Source organism: Pleurodeles waltl, chromosome 2_2 (genome assembly GCF_031143425.1).
Source record: "Pleurodeles waltl isolate 20211129_DDA chromosome 2_2, aPleWal1.hap1.20221129, whole genome shotgun sequence".
Classification (NCBI taxonomy): domain Eukaryota; kingdom Metazoa; phylum Chordata; class Amphibia; order Caudata; family Salamandridae; genus Pleurodeles; species Pleurodeles waltl.
Window position 1 is genome coordinate 1,164,876,120 of NC_090439.1, and position 20,661 is coordinate 1,164,896,780.

A 20,661-nucleotide genomic window follows, 5' to 3' on the forward strand; every position below is an offset into this window, starting at 1 on the left:
CCTTCCAGATTTCTGCTGTGTAGTGCACTGCATTGTACAGTATAGTGTTCTTCCAGGTAGGTGTGGTGCAGTGCAGTATGTTATACAGTACAGTGTGCTCCTTGCAGGTAGGTGCTGTGAAATATTGTCCATTGTACAGTAGAGTGTGCTCCTTCCAGTTAGGTGCTGTGTAGTGCAGTGTATTGTGCTGTGTGCTCTTTACAGGTAGGTGCAGTATAGTGCACTATGTTTTCCTTCCAGGTAGGTGCTGTGTAGTGTAGTGTATTAAACAGTACAGTATGTTCCTTCCAGGTAGGTGCTGTTAGTGCAGTGCATTGTACAGTACACTATGCTCTTTCCAGGTAGGTGCTGTGTAGTGCAGTGTATTCTACAGGACAGTGTGTTCCTTCCAGTTAGGTGCTGTCTAGTGCAGTGTTTTCTCCAGTGTGTCCTTCCAGGTAGGTCCCGTCCAGTGTAGTGTATTGTACAGTACAGTGTGCTCCTTCCATGTAGGTTCTGTATAGTTCTGTGTAATGCACAGTACAGTATGCTCCTTCCAGGTAGGTGCTGTGTAGTGCAGTGTATTGTATAGTCTACTCCTTCCAGGTAGAAGCTGTGTAGTGCAGTGTATTGTACTGTGTGCTACCTCCAGGTATTGTAGGTGTAGTGCAGTGTATTCTACAGTACAGTGAGCTCATCACAGGTAGGTACTCTGTAGTGCAGTGTATTCTACTGTGTGGTCCTTTCAGGTAGGTGCTGTCTAGTGTAGTGTATTGTACAGTACAATGTGCTCCTTCCAGGTAGGTGCTGTATAGTGCTGTGTAATGCACAGTACAGTGTGATCCAACCAGACAGGTGCTGTGTATTGCAGTGTATTGTACAGAACAGTGTGCTCCTTCCAGGTAGGTGCTGTGTAGTGCAGTATATTCTAGAGTGTGGTCCTTCCAGGTAGGTGCTGTGCAGTGTAGTATCTTGTACAGTACAGTGTGCTCCTTCGAGGTAGGTGCTGTGTAGTGCAGTGTATTGTATAGTCTGCTCCTTCCAGGTAGAAGCTGTGTGTTGCAGTGTATTGTACTGTGTGCTACCTCCAGGTAGGTTAGGTGTAGTGCAGTGTATTCTACAGTACAGTGAGCTCCTCACAGGTAGGTACTCTGTAGTGCAGTGTATTCTACAGTGTGCGCTTTCCAGGTAGGTGCTGTGTAGTGCAATGTGTTATACAGTACAGTGTGCTCCTTCCAGGTAGGTGCTGTGTAGTACAGTCTATTGTACAGTAGAGAGTGCTGCTCCCAGTTAGGTGCTGTGCAGTGCATTGTATTGTGTGCTCTTTACAGGTAGGTGCAGTATAGTGCAGTTTATTGTACTATGTGTTCCTTCCAGGTAGGTGCTGTGTAGTGTAGTGTATTGTACAGTACAGTGTGCTCCTTCCAGGCAGATGCTGTTAGTGCAGTGTATTTTACACTACAGTGTGCTCCTAACCAGGTAGCTGCTGTTAGGCCATTGTATTGTACAGTACAGTGTTCTCCTTCGCGGTAGGTGCGGTGTAGTGCAGTGTATTGTAAAGTACAGCGTGCTCCATCTATAGTGCAGTATATTGTACAGTCCTGTGCTCCTTCCAGGTAGGTGCGATGTAGTTCAATGTATTGTACAATACAGTGTGGTCCTTGCAGGTAGGTGTTGTGTAGTGCAGTGTATTGTATTGTACAGTACAGTGTGCTACTTCCAGGGAGGTGCGGTGCAGTTCTGTGTATTGTACTGTACAGTGTGCTCCTTCCAGGTAGGTGCGGGGGTAGTGCTGTATATTGTACAATACAGTGTGGTCCTTCCAGGTAGGTGCTGTGTAGTGTATTGTACAGTACAGTGTGCTTCTTCTAGAGAGGTGCTGTATAGTGCAGTGTATTGTACAGTGTGCTCCTTCCAGGTAGGTGTGGTGCAGTTCAGTTTATTGTACAGTACAGCGTGCTCCTTCCAGGTAGGTGGTGTGTAGTGCACTGTATTGTACAGTACTGTGTGGTCCATCCAGGTAGGTGCTGTATAGTGCACTGTATTGTCCAGTACAGTGTGCTGCTTCTACGTAGGTTCTGTTAGTGCAATGTATTGTACAGTGTGTTCATTCTATAGCGCAGTGTATTGTGCAGTTTATTGTACAGTGTGCTCCTTCCAGGTAGGTGCTGTGCAGTGTATTGTACAGTACTGTGTGGTCCATCCAGGTAGGTGCTGTATAGTGCAGTGTATTGTACAGTGTGCTCCTTCGAGGTAGGTGCTGTGTAGTGCAGTGTACTGTACAGTACAGTGTGGTCCTTCCAGATAGGTGCGGTGTAGTGCAATGTATTGTACAGTCCAGTGTCTTCCTTCCAGGTAGGTGCTGTGTAGTGCAGTGTGTTGTGCAGTACAGTGTGCTGCTTCTACGTAGGTTCTGTTAGTGCAATGTATAGTACAGTGTGTTCACTCTATAGCGCAGTGTATCATGCAGTGTATTGTACAGTGTGCTCCTTCCAGGTAGGTGCTGTGCAGTGTATTGTACTGTATAGTGTTCTCTTTCCAGGTAGGTGCTGTGTAGTGCGGTGTATTGTACAGTGCAGTGTGTTCCTTCCAGATAATTGTTGTGTAGTGCAGTGTATTCTACAGTACAATGTGCTGCTTCCAGGTAGGTGTTGTGTAGTGTGGTGTATTATACAGAGTGCTCCTTCCAGGTACATGCTGTGTAGTGCAGTGTATTGTACAGTGTGCTCCTTCCAGGTACATGCTGTGTAGTGCAGTGTATTGTACAGTGTGCTCCTTCCAGGTAGGTGCTGTGTAGTTCGGTGTATTGTACAGTGTGTTTCTTCTATAGTGCGGTGTATTGTACAGTGCAGCGTGCTCCTTCCAGATAATTGTTGTGTAGTGCAGTGTATTGTATAGTACAGTGTGGTCCTTTCAGGTAGGTGCTCTGTAGTGCAGTGTAGTGCTCAGTGTGCTCTTTACAGGTAGGTGCAGTATAGTGCTGTTTATTGTACTATTTGTTCCTTCCAAGTAGGTGTTGTATCGTGCAGTGTACTGTACAGTACAGTGTGCACCTTCTAGGTAGGTGCTGTGTAGTGCAGGGTATTGTAAAGTATTTTGTGCTCCTATCTAGGTAGGTGCTGTTAGGCCAGTGTATTGTGCAGTATTGTGTGCTCCTTCAATGTAGGTGTGGTGTAGTGCAGTGTATTGTACTGTACAGTGTGTTCCTTCCAGATAATTGTGTGTAGTGCAGTGCATTCTACAGTACAGTGTGTTCCCTCCAGGTAGGTGAGGTGTAGTGCAGTGTATTGTACAGTGCGGTCCTTCCCAGTAGGTGCTGTGTAGTGCAGCGTGCTCCTTCTAGAGAGGTGCTGTATAGTTTTGCCTCGTGTCAATCACCTGAATATAAAATATAAATAACGTGTATATAGCTTTAAATCTCTAACTCTGAGTCTCTTCCCTGCAGTGATGGTGACTCTGGATCCAGACACAGCTCATCCTCAGCTCCTCCTGGCTGAGGGGGGGAGACGTGTGAGACGGACACACACAGCACAGCCCCTGCCGGACACCCCCAAGAGATTCACCTCTGATCCCTGTGTGCTGGGGAGCGAGGGGTTCACCTCAGGCAGACATTACTGGGAGATGCATCTGCTGGGGGGGGTGGGATGGACTGTGGGGGTCGCAGCAGAGTCTGTGGAGAGGAAGGGGGGGGTCACATGGTCACCTGAGGGGGGGGTCTGGGCTGTGCAGAGGAGGGGGGGTCGGTACTGGGCTCTCACCTCCCCTGGGACCCCCCTGTCCCCTCGTGGGAGGCCCCTGAAGCTGGGGGTGTATCTGGACTACGAGGGGGGGCGGCTGTCCCTGTACAATGCGGACTCCATGGAGCTTCTCTACACTTTCCCCCGGACCCGCTTCACCCGCAGGATCTTCCCCATCTTCCGTCTCTGGGGCCCTGTCTATGGGCTCTTCTTCCCGGCAGAGCTGAGGCTGGTGTAGGAGTTGCAGGGGAGGGGCTGTGACGTGTATGTGTGGGGGGGGGGCTGTGACTCCTATGGGGGGGGGCTGTGACGAGTGTGTGGGGGAGGGGGGGCATCAGCTCAGGTGGGGGAGGGGCTGTGGTTCCTGTGGGGGGCGGGAGGGGGGGCTGTGACGTTCCATCTCCAGCTCAGATTTAACCCCTTCTGCTCCTGATTATTCATTAATTAACTTTCAGCACTGACTCCCTGAGCTCACCTGACTCCAAATACAGGCACTACCGATTCCTGTCACAGGTACCTCTGACCCAAGTCACAGGCACTCGTCAGTCTACTCACAGGAACTCCTGTCTCAGTAATGATGGTCCAGGCACTCAAGGCACAGGCACTGCAGACTCATTTCCAAATAACCCTAACTTCAAATTCAGATACTGCTTACTAAAAATGAGCACTACTGATGTGAAACACTGCATATTCTAAAAACAGGCACTGCTCACTCACATACAGATAAATATGCACAGGTATAACAGACTCCTGTCACAGGCACTCCAGACTCAAACCATATGCACTGCTAACAGAGAGCGCATCTGAATCCAAGCACAGATACACCTGACTCCAGGCACAGGCACTGCTAACTCCAAGCACAGGCACTGCTGATTCAAAACTCAGCTACTGTTGATTCAAACTGGGCACCCTTGATTCCAGTTACTGGCACTGCTTGTTTAAAAAACTGCTTGTTCAATACACAGGCACTGCTGACTCCTTGTCAGCTAATGTAAGCTTCAAGAACAGGCACTGCTGACCACGCACATGGACTACTGTTGTAAAACACTGTTGCTGTTTACTCCACAAACAGCCACTGCTCACACATAACCCCAACTGCAACCACAGGCACTCCTGGTTGCAAGTACACGTATTGCTCACTACTTCCACAGGCACTATCTGTTCAGTGACTAGGCACTACTAACTCCAAGAACATGCTCTACTGATATAAAACACTGTCACAGCTTACTCTGCAAACAGATACTGTTCACTTAATTACAGGTAACCCAGACTCCAAGCACAGGCACTGCTGACTCCAACCACAATCATTCCACTGGCACAGGCACTGCTGATCACAATTCTGCTAATGCTGACTCCAACCATGCACTGCTGATGCAAGAAACAAATACCTCTGATTCAAAACACAGGAACTAATGTCTCCAGTAACAGGCACTGTTCGTTCAAAATTGGTACTGCTCATACAGGCACTTTCCCTCGGCCCCTTCACTCACAGGATCTTCTCCATCTTCCGTCTCTTGGGGGGATGAGAGGAGCTGAGGCTGGTGTAGGAGCTGCAGGGGGAGGGGCTGTAGCTCCTGTGGGGGAGGGGATGTGACCTTCCATCTCAGATTTAACCCCTTCTGTTCCTGATTATTCATTTAATTAACATTCAACACTGACTCCCTGAGCACACCTGACTCCAAATACAGGCACTACCGATTCCTGTCACAGGCACTGGTCGCTCCATTTCAAATAATACTGACTCCAAATACAGGCACCACCTACTCCAGTCACAGGCACTACCAATTCTAGTCACAGGCACTGCTGGCCCAAGTCACAGGCACTCGTCAGTCTACTCACAGGAACTCCTGTCTCAGTAATGATGGTCCAGGCACTCAAGGCACAGGCACTGCTGGCTCATTTACAGATAACCATAACTTCAAATTCAGGTACTGTTCACTAAAGATGGGCACTACTGATGTGAAACACTGTCAGTGCATATTCCAAAAACAGGCACTGCTCACTCAAATACAGATAACTATACACAGGTATAACAGACTCATGTTACAGGCACTCCAGACTCCAACCACATGCACTGCTAACTCAGAGTGCTTCTAAATCCAAGCACAGATACACCTGACTCCATGCACAGGCACTGCTAGCTCCAAGCACGGGCACTGCTGATTTAAAACTCAGCTACTGTTGATTCAAACTGGGCACCGTTTATTCCAGTTACTGGCACTGCTTATTCAAAATAATGCTTGTCCAATACACAGGCACTACTGACTCAAACACAATAAATCCTGACACTACAGATAATGTTGACTCCAACCCGATAGGCATGATCACTATTGAGGCAAAACACAATACATGTTTACATCATGAATAGGCACTGCTCAGTCAGTTACAGCTAACCTTTGTTCCAGGCATAGGTACTCCAGACTCCTATCATAGGCACTCTTGACTCTAAAGACAGACACTGCTAACTCTAATCATGTTTTAGTCAAAGTAAAACCACTGCTGACGTGTGGCAGGCACTGCTGACTCCGAGCATTGGTACTGCTAATTCAGACACAGAAACTGCTGCCTCAAGTAATGGGCACTGCTCATTCAAAAGAGGCAAAGCTGAGTCCAAGCACACGCACTGCTACCTCAATTCTAAATAATCTTTACTCCCAGCACAGTCATTGCTCGCTCCAGGTAGAGGCACTGCTGTCTTAATTAAGTATAACCCAGAGTCCAAGCATAGGCACGCTGACTCTTTGCACTGGCACTGCTGATTCAGTAAAGGAGTTCCTTGACTCCAAGCCTAGACAATGTTGAATTAAAACACTTAATTATTGATAACCTAGCACTTGAAGTCAGCAGTGCCTGTGATTGGTGTCAGAGATAACGCCCACAGCTGACTCCAAATCATAGGAACTATAGACTCCAGGCACCGACACTTCAGACACGGGCACTGCTGATTTAAAAAAGACAACAGGTATTGATGGCTTCAATCACGGAAACACCTCATTCAAAACACAGGCACTGCTGACACCTGACTTCAAGCACAGGGACTTCTGTTTTAAGACACAGGCACTGCTCACTCCAAGCACAGCCACTTGTCACCCATTACAGATAATGCTGTCTGCAAATACAGGCACTGTTAAACACAAGCACTAGTGATGTGAATTATTGTCACTGCTTACTCCATGAATAGACACTGTTCACTTAATTCCAGGTATCCCAGACTCCAGGCACAGGCACTGCTGACTCATTACAGATAGTGCTGACTCCAAGCCCAGGGGTCCCGACTACAGGCACAGGATCTGCTGACTACAGTACTGATAATGCTGACTCCAAGCACAGGCACTGCTGATGCAAAAAACAAGTACTGCCAATTCAAAACAGGAAGACAAGACTGGAACTACTGACTCCAGTCACAGGCACTGCTGATTCAATATAGGCACCTCTGATACAGGCACTACTCACCTCATCCACAAGCACAGCTGAATCAAATTACAAGTACTATTGGCTCCAAACACAGGCACTGGCGACTCAGATATGGATATTTTTTATAATGTTTACACCAAGCACAGAATTTTCTGTCTCCAGTGCATCTAAGACTTACTTCCAAGCACATGCAATGCTGCCTCATTTATAGATGATCCTGATTCCAAATACAGGCACTGCTAACCCCCAACAAAGACACTACTGACTCAACTCAATGGCACTTGACTCCAAGCCCAGCCACTTTTCTTTCAAAAGACATGCACTGCTCACTCCAAGCACAGTCACTCATGGCTCATTACAGATAATGCTGACTACTACAAATACAGGCATTTCTAAATGTGGGCACTACTGAGATGAAATGCTGTCAGTGCTTAATCCCCAAGCAGGCACTACTTACTCACATACACATAACCTTTCTCCAAATGCAGGTACTGGTAACTCCAGTCATAGGCACTTCTGTCTTCCAGCATGAGCACTACAGGCATTCCTGACATCAATCACAGGCACTGCCGGTTCAAAACACATGTACTGCTGACTCCAGTATAGTTTACTTTGACTCCAAACAGGCGCTGCTGGCTTTAAACAGTCAATGTGGACTTCAATAACAGGCACTACTCACTAAATTATAAATCCATATACAGACATTCATGACTCCGGTGCAGTTAATGCTCACTCCTGGTCCATGCACTGCTAACTGAATTACATGTAATTCTGATTCACAGGCACTGCTGACTGCCAGCCGAGGCAATTCTAATTCAAAACGCAGGCACTTTTGACAGCTGTGCTGCTAATGCTAGCTCCAAGCAAAGACACTGCTGCTGCAAAAGACAAATATTGCTGATTCAAAACGCAGGAACTACTGTTTCCAGTACCAGGTACACTAGCTTTTAGGCACTTGTCTTCAAGCAAGGCACTGCTGACTCAACCCACAGTAATTGCTGACTCAAGCACATTCACTGTTCTCTCAATTGTATATAATTCTTACTCCAAGCACAGGCACTGCTGACTCAGATACACTTAATAATTGCTCCAGGCACTGCTATCTGAATTGCAGGTAATTTTAATTCCAAACACAGGCATTGCTCACTCCAGGTAGAGGCACTGCTGTCCTGATTAAACATAACCCAGACTTCAATTGTAGGCTTAAGCTTGGAGTCAAGGAACTCTTTACCAGAATCAGCAGTGCCATCGCAGGGACTCTTTACAGAGAATGCTAACAGCAAATACAGGCACTGCTAAACACAGGCACTAATAATTTGAACTACTTTCACAGTTTATTCCACCAATAGACACTGTTCACTTAGGCAGCACAGACTCCAAGCAGAGGCACTGCCTGCTCCAAAAAGGCACTGCAGACTCCAAGCACAGGCACTTCTCACTAAAGTATAAATAATCCTTACTCCACGCCAGACACTCCTGACTTCCATACACTTAATGCTCACTTCAAGCACAGGCACTGTTTACTAAATTAAAGAAAATATTGATTCTAATCATAGGCACTGCTGACTGCTGACCGAGGGAATCATAATTTGAAAACACAGGCCCTGTGGCTCCAAAAAGTAATTGCAGACTCCAACACAGGCACTACTCACTAGATTATAAATAATACCTACTACATATATGGCTCATTACAGATAATGCAGATTCCAAGCCCAGGGGCACGATCACTATTGATGCAAAATACATTCCCTGCTTAATCTATGAACAGGCACTGCTCACTTAGTTACAGCTAACCTTGGCTCCAGGCACTACAGACACTTCTAACTCCAGGCATGGTTTAGTCAAAATAGAGACACTGCTGTCTTTTGACAGGCACTGCTGACTCCAAGCATTGGTACTGCTGATTCAAAGAATAGAAACATGACTCCACACTCCTGATTTCAAACATAGGTACTGCTGGCTACAGGCACAGATACCCCTGACTCCAAGTACAGGCACTTCAGCTTCAAATCACAGGAACTGTAGACTGCAGGCAGGTCTGACTCCAAGTACAGGCACTGATGATTAAAAACGACGAGCGTGGATACAGTTGATTCCTAGCAAAGGCACTGCTGGCTCCAAATGTAAGCATTGCTGACACAAATGCAGATAACCTTGATCCCAATATCAGGCACTGGTGACTCCAAGCACATGCAATTCTCACTTAATTTCAGATAACCCTGTCTCCGAGTACAGGCACTGCTGCTTCGTAGGACCGGCACTGCTGATTTAAAAAATACTTTTGATTCAAAAGATAGGTACTTCTTATTCCAGGTGTACGCACTTCTAAGAAAGACAGGCACTGCTTATTCAAAATAAGCACTGCTGATCCCAACCATCGGAACTCTTGACTTCAGGTGCTACATATTCAAATGTACCTCTGACTCTAAGCACAGACACAGGTACTGCTGATTCAAAACATAGGCACTTTTGATGTCAAGCACAGGCACTGATGATTTCCCTCACAGGCATCTCTGATACAAAACACTGGCAATGTTGACTTCAAGCTGAGGAGTTCCTGACTCCAAGCACAGACACTTCTGATTACAAACACGAGGACTGCTGATTTAACACTCAAGCCACCTGACTTCAAGCACAATCACTTAAGTCTCAGTTACAGATACTACTCTCTCCAGGCACTGTCACTAGCCAATTACAGATAATCCTAATTCCAATCACAGGCACCCCTGACTCCAGTCAGTACTTCTAGTTATGACTCTAAGCGCAGAAACATCTGATTAATTTATTGTTCATGCTGTGCCTGGAGTCAGCAGTGCCTGTACTTGGAGTCAGGGCTATCTGTAATGAACATGTAAATGCCACTGCTGACTCCAGGCACAGACACTTCCAAATTAAACCACAGGCATATCTGATTCAAAACACAGGCACTGCTGATACCTGACTTCAAGTGCAGGGACTTTCTGTTAAAAACATAAGCTGTTCTGATTCTAACCACAGGCACTGCTCACTCCAACACATGCACTTCTGATTTTTAAAAAACAGGCACTGCTGATTGCAGACACAGGCACTGCTGTCACAAGCACAGACACTCCTCACTCCTACACATGCACTTCTGATTAAAAAAACAGGCACTGCTGATTGCAAGCACAGGCACTGCTACCACATGCACTTTGGATTGAAAATATAGGCATTGCTGATTCAAAACACAGGCACTTTGAACTCAGTTGTTGGTAGACGTAGATAGACACTGCTAATACCACAGGCACTGTTGACTCCAATTAAAGGAACTGATGGCTCTCAAGAGCTGGCACTCCTGTTGCGAACGACAAGGAGTGCTAATTCAAGCGCATCAACCGTGGCCTCAAAGCTAAATCATTCCTAACTCAGTTGCAGATAATTCTGACTCCAAACTCAGGAACTCCTGACTCAAAGCGCACACATTTCTCACTCGAATACAAAGAATCGTGACTCCAAACACAAGTGCGGCTGACTCCAGTACAGCTAATCCCGCCGCCAAGCACAAGCACTCCTTGTCCCAAGCTCGGGCACACCTGCCTCAAAATAAAGGCACTGTTGACCATAGCATAAATACTCCTTCGTACAGTACAACTAACCCTGACTCAAAGTCTATCACTCATGGCTAATCCTGATTCCAATTACAGTCATGTCGCACAGCAGGCATAGGCACTGCTCAGCAGAGCACAAAGCACTCCTCACGAGAGCACAGGCACTGCTCATCAGAGCACAGGCACTGATCACCAGAGCACAGACACTCCTCACCGGAGCACAGGCACTGCGCACCGGAGCACAGGCACTTCTCACCGGAGCACAGGCACTGCTCACGAGAGCACAGGCGCTGCTCACAAGACCACAGGCACTCCTCACGAGAGCACAGGCACTACTCAGCACAGGCACTACTCAGCACAGGCACTTCTCACCAGAGCACAGGCACTACTCAGCACAGGCACTTCTCACCAGAGCACAGGCACGCCTCAGCACAGGCACTCCTCACCGGAGCACAGGCACGCCTCCACACAGGCACTGCTCAGCAGAGCACAGGCACTCCTCACGACAGCACAAGCACTCCTCACGAAAGCACAGGCACTTCTTACCAGAGCACAGGCACTCCTCAGCACAGGCACTACTCAGCACAGGCACTTCTCACCAGAGCACAGGCACGCCTCAGCACAGGCACTCCTTACCGGAGCACAGACACTCCTCACTGGAGCAGAGGCACGCCTCGACAAAGGCTCTGCTCAGCAGAGCAGAGGCACTCCTCACCAGAGCCCAGGCACGCCTCGACACAGGCACTGCTCAGCAGAGCACAGGCACTCCTCACCGGAGCACAGGCACTTCTCACCAGAGCACAGGCACTCCTCACCGGAGCACAGGCACGCCTCAGCACAGGCACTCCTCACCAGAGCACACGCACTTCTCACCAGAGCACAGGCACTTCTCATCAGAGCACAGAAACTTCTCACCAGAGCACAGGCATTCCTCAGCACAGGCACTGCTCAGCGGAGCACAGGCACTCCGCACAAGAGCACAGTCACGCCTCAGCACAGGCACTGCTCATCAGAGCACAGGCACACCTCAGCACAGGCACTGCTCAGCAGAGCACAGGCACACCTCAGCACAGGCACTTCTCACCAGAGCACAGGCACGCCTCAGCACAGGCACGCCTCACCGAAGCACAGGCACTCCTCACCGGAGCACAGACACGCCTCGACACAGGCACTGCTCAGCAGAGCACAGGCACGCCTCAGCACAGGCACGCCTCGACACAATAACTGCTCAGCAGAGCACAGGCACTCCTCATGACAGCACAAGCACTCCTCACGAGAGCACAGGCACTGCTTACCAGAGCACAGGCACTCCTCAGCACAGGCACTACTCAGCACAGGCACTTCTCACCAGAGCACAGGCACACCTCAGCATAGGCACTCCTCACTGGAGCACAGGCACGCCTCGACAAAGGCACTGCTCAGCAGAGCACAGGCACTCCTCACCAGAGCACAGGCACGCCTCGACACAGGCACTGCTCAGCAGAGCACAGGCACTCCTCACCGGAGCACAGGCACTGCTCACTGGAGCACAAGCACTGCTCACCGGAGCACAAGCACTGCTCACCGGAGCACAGGCACTTCTCACCAGAGCACACGCACTCCTCACCAGAGCACAGGCACTTCTCACCAGAGCACAGAAACTTCTCACCAGAGCACAGGCATGCCTCAGCACAGGCACTGCTCAGCAGAGCACAGGCACACCTCAGCACAGGCACTGCTCAGCAGAGCACAGGCATTCCTCACCGGAGCACAGTCACGCCTCAGCACAGGCACTGCTCAGCAGAGCACAGGCACTTCTCGCCTGAGCACAGGCATGCCTCAGCACAGGCACTCCTCACCAGAGCACACGCACTTCTCACCAGAGCACAGGCACTTCTCACCAGAGCACAGAAACTTCTCACCAGAGCACAGGCTTTCCTCAGCACAGGCATTGCTCAGCGGAGCACAGGCACTCCGCACAAGAGCACAGTCACGCCTCAGCACAGGCACTGCTCATCAGAGCACAGGCACACCTCAGCACAGGCACTGCTCAGCAGAGCACAGGCACACCTCAGCACAGGCACTGCTCAGCAGAGCACAGGCATTCCTCACCGGAGAACAGGCCCTCCTCACCGGAGCACAGTCACGCCTCAGCACAGGCACTGCTCAGCAGAGCACAGGCACTTCTCACCTGAGCACAGGCACACCTCAGCACAGGCACTTCTCACCTGAGCACAGGCACACCTCAGCACAGGCACTCCTCACCAGAGCACATATGAATTAAAACACAGGCACTGCTGATTTTAAGCATAGGTATTACTGACTCCAAGCACACGCACTGCTCAATTACAAATTTTCTGATGAACCGACCCGACCAGTGAAGGGGATGTCACTGACTGATGTCATAATAATCTCAACAACGCTAAGAATCTTTATTAACTAGCGAAAGCACAACTTCAATAAGCACACCAGTTTATTAAGAAGATTGATATTTATTTCCCTATAACAATAAGGCTAAGACCACAAAAATGAATCTCATGCACAAGTGGTCAGCCTACGAGAGCATCAGTGGCTGACTGATACTCTGCAAGTAGCGCAATTTATTGAATGCCACAAAACTAATCAATCCAATAGCAATTACACAAAACAGAATCATAAGAATCTGTGCGAGAGAAATCACAAGCATCATCAAAGAACATCAACATAAGCCATCGGCAAGGGGCTCTGGAAAACCCTCACTAGCCTCTACTTAGAATTAACATGTTGGGCTGCACGTAAAAGTTTTAGTAACACAAATTTAGAAAAACTTACTAAGCTGGGTTATTAAAGGAAAGATTAATTAAGGTAGGACACTTGGTACAGTTGCAGCTGGTGCCTGAGAGACAAAGCACAGGTATTAGCCCTGTTTATACTTCACCCTCAATAGATGAACAGCAAGGATGCTTCAGCAGAAGGACAGCATCAGCAGTGGAGCAGCTAACAGCATTACAGGAACACTCCCAGTAATCCAAAAGTGAACCCAGATACACTAACTTCTGATCCAACCAGGAAATGGCACAGCATTTTATAGTAATTTTGAGAAGACCCTATTGGTCAGAACAGTGGGGGGACAATTAGCCCTCCAATTAGAAATTAATCAATTGTCTAAGAAAGACACGTATAATAGGATTTCATAATTCTATTGGTTAGGCACACACTAAGAGAAGCGCTAATAAAATACAAATTATTCTCTTGTGCCGCCTTCTTCCCTCTTCTTCTGAGGATCCATTGACAATTTCGCTCTTCCTCCTTGGGCACAGGAAGAAACTTGAACATTGTTAATAATACTTCCTCGAGAGAGGAAAGAAAACACAGATTAGCAACTTTTAGAACAATGGAGCGTTTATTCAAAAGCTTCTACGTCACAGAAATGTTAGCAGCAAAATTACTCTAGGGGTAGCTGTTGCTGCATCTAAAACTAGTAAAATCCCCTTTTTCTAAACAGTGCTAAAATATTTCGCAATATGAGAATGACAAAGCATGTTTACCCATGCTAACATAAGCTTTAAAACAGCATTCAGTGAATGATGGTGACTAACTATGAAAGTCACCGGACTTTGCTTCCTAGTATAAACATAACAAGGTCCTTTACATTTTTAATGTCATTATTTCTTGTCATTAGTACAATTCTAATTATCAATTATGTATCGGCAAAACTCTGCTTCCTCACAGTCATGTCACACAGCAGGCATAGGCACTGCTCACCAGAGCACAGGCACTCCTCTCCGGAGCACAGGCACTTCTCACTAGAGCACAGGCACGCCTCAGCACAGGCACTGCTCAGCAGAGCACAGGCACTCCTCACCAGAGCACAAGCACTCCTAAGCACGGGCACTGGTCGGCAAAGCACAGGCACTCCTCACCAGAGCACAGGCACTCCTCACCAGAGCACAGGCACACCTCAGGACAGGCACTGCTCACCAGAGCACAGGCGCTCCTCTACGGAGCACAGGCACTGCTCACCAGAGCACAGGCACTGCTCAGCAGAGCACAGGCACGCCTCACCGCAGCATAGGCACTTCTCACCGGAGCACAGGCACTGCTCACCAGAGCACAGGCACTCCTCAGCAGAGGCACTGCTCAGCAGAGCACAGGCACTTCTCACTGGAGCACAGGCACTTCTCACCAGAGCACAGGCACGCCTCAGCATAGGCACTGCTCACCAGAGCACAGGCACTCCTCACCAGAGCACAGGCACTCCTCAACAGAGCACAGGCACACCTCAGGACAGGCACTGCTCAGCAGAGCACAGGCACTCCTCTCCGGAGCACAGGCACTTCTCACCAGAGCACAGGCACACCTCAGCACAGGCACTGCTCAGCAGAGCACAGGCACTCCTCACCGGAGCACATATGAATCAAAACACAGGCACTGCAGATTCTAAGCATAGATATTGCTGACTCCAAGCACACGCAGTCCTGACTCCTAGCACAGGCACTGCTCAATTACAAATTATCCTCTCTCTGAGTGCAGAGCACTCCTGACCCAAATATAGTTAATGCTAAATCCAGGCAGCCTTCTTGCTGTATGGATCATAAGGATGTGAGAAATTGTGTCATTTTTCTCGTGAAATTTTTGTTGATGAAAATCTTGGAGATCTACGCTTTTGTAGCAAAATGCGCTTTTTCTTGTATCTTGCATCAGTGTTTTCTGTGCACACTTTGAATTAAAAAGTCTTGGGATAGAAGCAGGAGATGGTTTGACTAGAAAATGTCTCTCTAGTAGATATGTTTTACTTAAACCAGTCTTCCCTTGATTTTGCATGAGAATGTTTAGAGGTGCACACTGTGGAAAAAGCCAAGGTGGGGTCTATTGTTAATTTTAGAGGCGTCAATAAAAGACATGAAACTAAAAGGTATAAAGGTGTCTATGAGCATTATTTGGCAGAGCGGCGTCTTCGTTCCAGAGAGGGCTAAGAGATCACGCAGGAGGCCAAGGGCTGGCACATCAAGAGAACCTCGGGATGGGCTTATCAGCCTGCCAAGGACACAGAACTGTTGAACAAAGGAATAAAGACAACATCTGGCTTCATACGGAACAGTAATTCCATTAAGGTCTGCAGATGTGGTGGGCAAGGCCTCCCAGGAAACGTTCAAGCTGTCTCTGGTGCTAGGCTTAGTCGAGACAGAGGATGAGAAGGAGACTTTGGAGGAGAATTAGGAAGAAGTATTGGGACTCCATTATTATGTTTCAATATTTCCTCTCATGTTTCTTACTACTAAATATTGGAGCCACTATCTTGTTTAGTTTATAATAATGTACGTATTATGGGCACTACGTTAGGTTTTTGACTATAATAAAATCATTAAAGCATATTTGTAGCGTGGGTTCTTGTGCACGTCTGTTCATTGTGATTAGAAATTAGGAGTCCACGGTCTATGAGTTTCACAGGTCTGATGGTTGCCCAGTACACACCTTCCACATGTAAAAGTGCCATGGGTTGCGTGTGTTTCCAGCAGCAGCGTTCTCTGTCTCGTGTTGTTATGTTGACTTAGTGTGTTGCCAGAGGGTCTAGGAAGACTGTTGCCCAGGCCATCTTCTGAATAAAATCCAGAAAACATATCACTGTAACTCAGTTTTTCACCTCTTGCCACCACCAGCCTTGAGCTGCTGGTAATCAGTGATGGTATTACCGTCACTTATCGTAACAGTGGGTAGTTTAAAAATCCAGTAACCCCATTGACCGTTATTACCACCATTCCACTTCATTCCCTGGAACTTATAAATGGTGTCCAGCTTCTCTCCACCTTGATGCTGAGTTGAAGACGCCCCTATCCTCCTCAGCATCCCCAGTTTTCCAGCAGGCGCTTAACACAAAGATACCTGATCTCTGCTGCCATCTCTCTGAGTCCTCACCACAGACTGACCAAACAAAAGCCTGAACAATGTGTCTGAGCGTAATCAAGAAATAAAGCGAATTCCAGCTTTGGGCCTCTCACCGTGTCTGATTAGAGGTGGGCAGTAGGCAAAACAACTCACCTCTCTGAAGAAGCCGAAAGAGTGTCAGGATAAATATGAATCCCATTATATCAATGTGCCACACAGAGTTGATGGTGAAATTATTGTTGTCAGACAAGTGGGTGGGAATCATTACCGACCCCTTGGTCCCTGCACACGGCACATGAGGACTGACACAACTCCACTAGTTATTACTACACCCTCCGAGGGAACTCTTAGCCCTGCATCTGCTGAGGAGTACTGTGTGTATGTGCACATCAGGCTTCTATGTTCGGTAAACCGAGCACCATTGAGTATGATAAGGGCTCTCCAGGTCATTGCTAAGTTAGCACATTTGTAAGAAAACCTATTATTGGCCATAGTTGTGTCAAACTATAACATTAGCAGGACTCCTATCAGAGACGCAATAGTAAAAGCACTGAGTGGGCGCAGAGGCCAACTGGAAATACTCCTGATTGGACCCCAGTGTCCATGATTCCTAGTGTGGCATTACCTAGCCCTAAATGTGTGGGGATGCACCAAAGCTTTACAAAAACACCCACATTGTCCAAGATGGACGTGAACTACCACACAGGGAGTGAGCAGATGCCTGCGGCAGCTCTTCCTATGTGGATCACTAGATCTACAGACCAGTTACAGCATTTCCATTTACCCTCAATGTGTGATCCTGGGTAAATCAAAGGTAGCAGTGGCTAAAAATGGCCAGGACCCCAATTTAAGTGGTTTACAAATAAAAGGATTTGTGTTCTGTGATATGTTATGTGTTAAGTTATGTGTATTTGTTCTCTCCTCTTCAGTGGGTGTCCACATTCCTGTGAACAGAACAATTTATTTTAGAGTTTTCTTCAGGACTCACCGCTGCACATTGGCCTGTGGTTGTCGCAAGTGTGGACATAACTGTCTCCAATACTCTAGTGTCCTGCAAAGACTGAACATCAATTGTCCCGCATCGGCATTTGGGAAATGACAGGAAGTGCACAGAGAAGGTAGCGCTGCACATTTTACGCTGCGTGATGACATTGCCCCCACTGCATAGGATGGGGCGGGGACTATAGCATATATTCAGGGGAAGAGGAGGGTGGACTTTAAAGTGTGGGGAAGGGAAGATGGACTGTAAAAGAGTTCATGCTTGGGGACTACAACACAAGTCATCTTAATTCAAAGTTTTTTTTTTATTATTGGCAAAGCTTGTAGGTCTGGCTCACAAATGAAAAAAGCAATCTAGAGTTGTTGGCTGTAGGAAGCTGGCTAGCTATGTAGTGTAGCAATGTAAGGGGACACTACGCAGATAGTCCGTGGTGACCCTTAGTGGCTGACAAGGGTTCAAATAATAACCCTAAAAGCTCTCGTTTGAGGTACTGTGCGTGCACAAGGCCACCTTTGGGGGCTCTGGAATGTCCAGGTGCAGTGGTGAGTTACAGAGTTGGGTGTTTCATTCACTTCAATGGAGATTGGCCCAGTTTGAAAGAGGCTGCAAGCATGGACGGGGGAGGGGTCAGTCCGGGGGAACCCACAGGGGGGCTTGATCCTTGAGCTCTCAGGCATGTAGGAACACCGTAGGTCCACTTCTTCTCAGTGGGGGGCTGGGGTGCAGTAGTGTCTTTTGGTGTCGGGTTTGTGTGCTGGTGTCACTCACAGTTGGAGGGGGCCTGAAGAAAGAGGCTGCAGGCGGTGACTGGAAGTCCAGCTTGGCCAACCCCAAGGATGGGCTCAGCTCTTGTGGGTCTCAGGCCCTGTGGGCACTGTCACCTCCCTCAGACTCAGGCTGTGGGGCACGGGTGCAGAGGCACTTTAGGTGTTAGGTGGCAGCGGTCGGGGGACTCACTCTTTCTCTTGGGTTATGCAGAAGGGAGGCCGGCAGGTCAGCTGGGCCAGTCTTGATGTGGCTCTCACTGCCTTTGAAGTTCCTTGGCTTGCAGGTTGGTTTTCCTCGGTGTTGGTGTCCGGACTGAACACAACAAGCCTTGGCTGCTGCAGGGGGTCGGGTGTTGGTGTCTGCAGCTGCAGGGGAGTCGCTCCTCAACTCCAAGGGAGATTCTCTGGTGACTGGTGAAGCACTGACAGCCCCCCAGGTTTCTTGGAGTCTACACAGCAGCAGGATGAGTCTCTTTCTTCCACGATTGTTGGGGGCTACAGACAGGCAGGGTTAGCGTCAAGTCAGTTGTTGCTTCTCTGTTCTCGGGACAGCACTCTTCTTCGTCCAGTCCTTTCCTTTGTCTGTCGAACTCTGAAGTCCTAGTATCTGGGGCCCCCGTAAATACTCAATTCAGGGGCATTAAGGGGAGTGAAGGGTAGTAGCCAATGGGCTCCTTACCCCTGGGCTCACTACATCCCATAAATGACCACTTCCTTTGGGGTGTGGGCATCACCCTGTCCCAGAATTCCTAATTCCACTACACACAAGATGGTGGGATTCTTATTTTCATGTTCTTTTCAGGCTGGTCACCCTAGGGGTGTGTCCAGCCTGGCAGAGCAACACGCCTCCTGCATAGCAAATTTCCCCCCCTGTCCTGGTGACAAATGGGCCTCAGGGCAGGGGGTTGCCTCTCCCAGGTCTGGGGGGAGGTGGAGGTCGCATACTAAAGGCGGCACAGACAGAATTCCCTGGCCTCGGTTTGCAGATTTACTAGCCATCCTGCTGGCTGAGGTGATAACACCTGCTGCTAGAGCAGGCATTCTTTCTGACCTCGGAGAGCAGAGGCTCTCACCCCCAGGAAGTCAGAAAGTATTCTGTGGTGGGAGGCTGGGCGAAATCAGTCAGCCAGCACACTAGAGGACTAGGAGGTTTGAGGGGTCACCTCTAAGACACCCTCTGGCAGTACATGCTTTAAGATGGCGGCCCATTCACTTGCAATGTCTAAGAATAGAAATAGACATCACGAGCCATACCTGCTCAGGCAGCTATGTCCTCACATGTATTATAATGCACCCTGCTTTAGGGCTCTCAAGGCCTGCTATAGGGGTGTTTTCCATATAATGCATGCAGTGACCTTGGTGTGGCACACAGTGAGTGTGCCATGTTGTGTTGTCACTAAGGGCCTGCACCCTGTCACACAGTCTGCGATGGCAGGCCGAGTACAATTTGTATGTGGGTCCTTCGTGGTATAAGATATGCTGCAGACCCTCTTTAGTACCCATGCCCTATGTGCCCAGGGTACCATCTACTAGGGACATACATGGGTGCTAAAGTCCTTTGCAAGTACTGAAACAATCAGACATACTTTGTTTTAAGGAAAGAGCACTTCTAAAAGGGGCACTACGTGGGGGAAGGTGGCATCCAGTTTCCTACATAAATAACCAGGTGTTCTTTGCCGCCCCGTACCCTTGGTGAAGAGAGATTGAATATAGCTGTGTGGTTGGGTTCAGAGTCTGTGATGCGCCAGAAGGTGCGCATTAGTACATAAATGACCAGGTGCTCTGTGCCGCCCGTGACCGTGGTGAAGAGAGATTGAATATAGCTGTGTGGTTGGGTTCAGAGTCTGTGATGCGCCAGAAGGTGCGCATTAAGACCAATATCGGCCTGTGAGAATGATCCTGTAGAAGGTCCCAAAGCATCAAAAGGGATCAACCCCTCGTTCTCGAATAGGGCCCCCCACGGGATTATTCCTGCTTGTGCTACTGCGCTGCCATTACAGAGGTGCACCCGGTGCTCGCGCCAGCTGCGAGGGAGGTTGGGTGTATAGGAAACGGTTGTTTTGCTGCAATTGGATTGTATCGATGAGATGTGATGCAAAGTAACAAAGTGAAGATGTACTTCTCTGTTCACGTTAGTAGCAACAAACCTATGAAATGAAAACAAAGCCTTCTCCCGCATGTCTGTGCTCCTGATATTCCGCAGGGGAGAGGGTAAATGAGGGAGCGCCCAGGAAGTTTTGGCACTCGAAGTGGAGGGCAGGAGATTAGGGAGGGGGCTACCGAAGAGACAGATGCCTGCGTCAATGGGGCAGTGGGAGTGGTCCTTCTGTGTGGACAGTGGAGTCTGAGGCCAC

General features: G+C 48.5%; 1 protein-coding gene across 1 annotated transcript in view; it reads left to right on the top strand.

The window, feature by feature from the left end:
- Positions 1 to 20,661, top strand: part of LOC138278948 (E3 ubiquitin-protein ligase TRIM15-like) — a 157,687-nt gene that overhangs the window by 107,039 nt on the left and 29,987 nt on the right. The gene's annotated exons all lie outside the window — the stretch shown is intronic.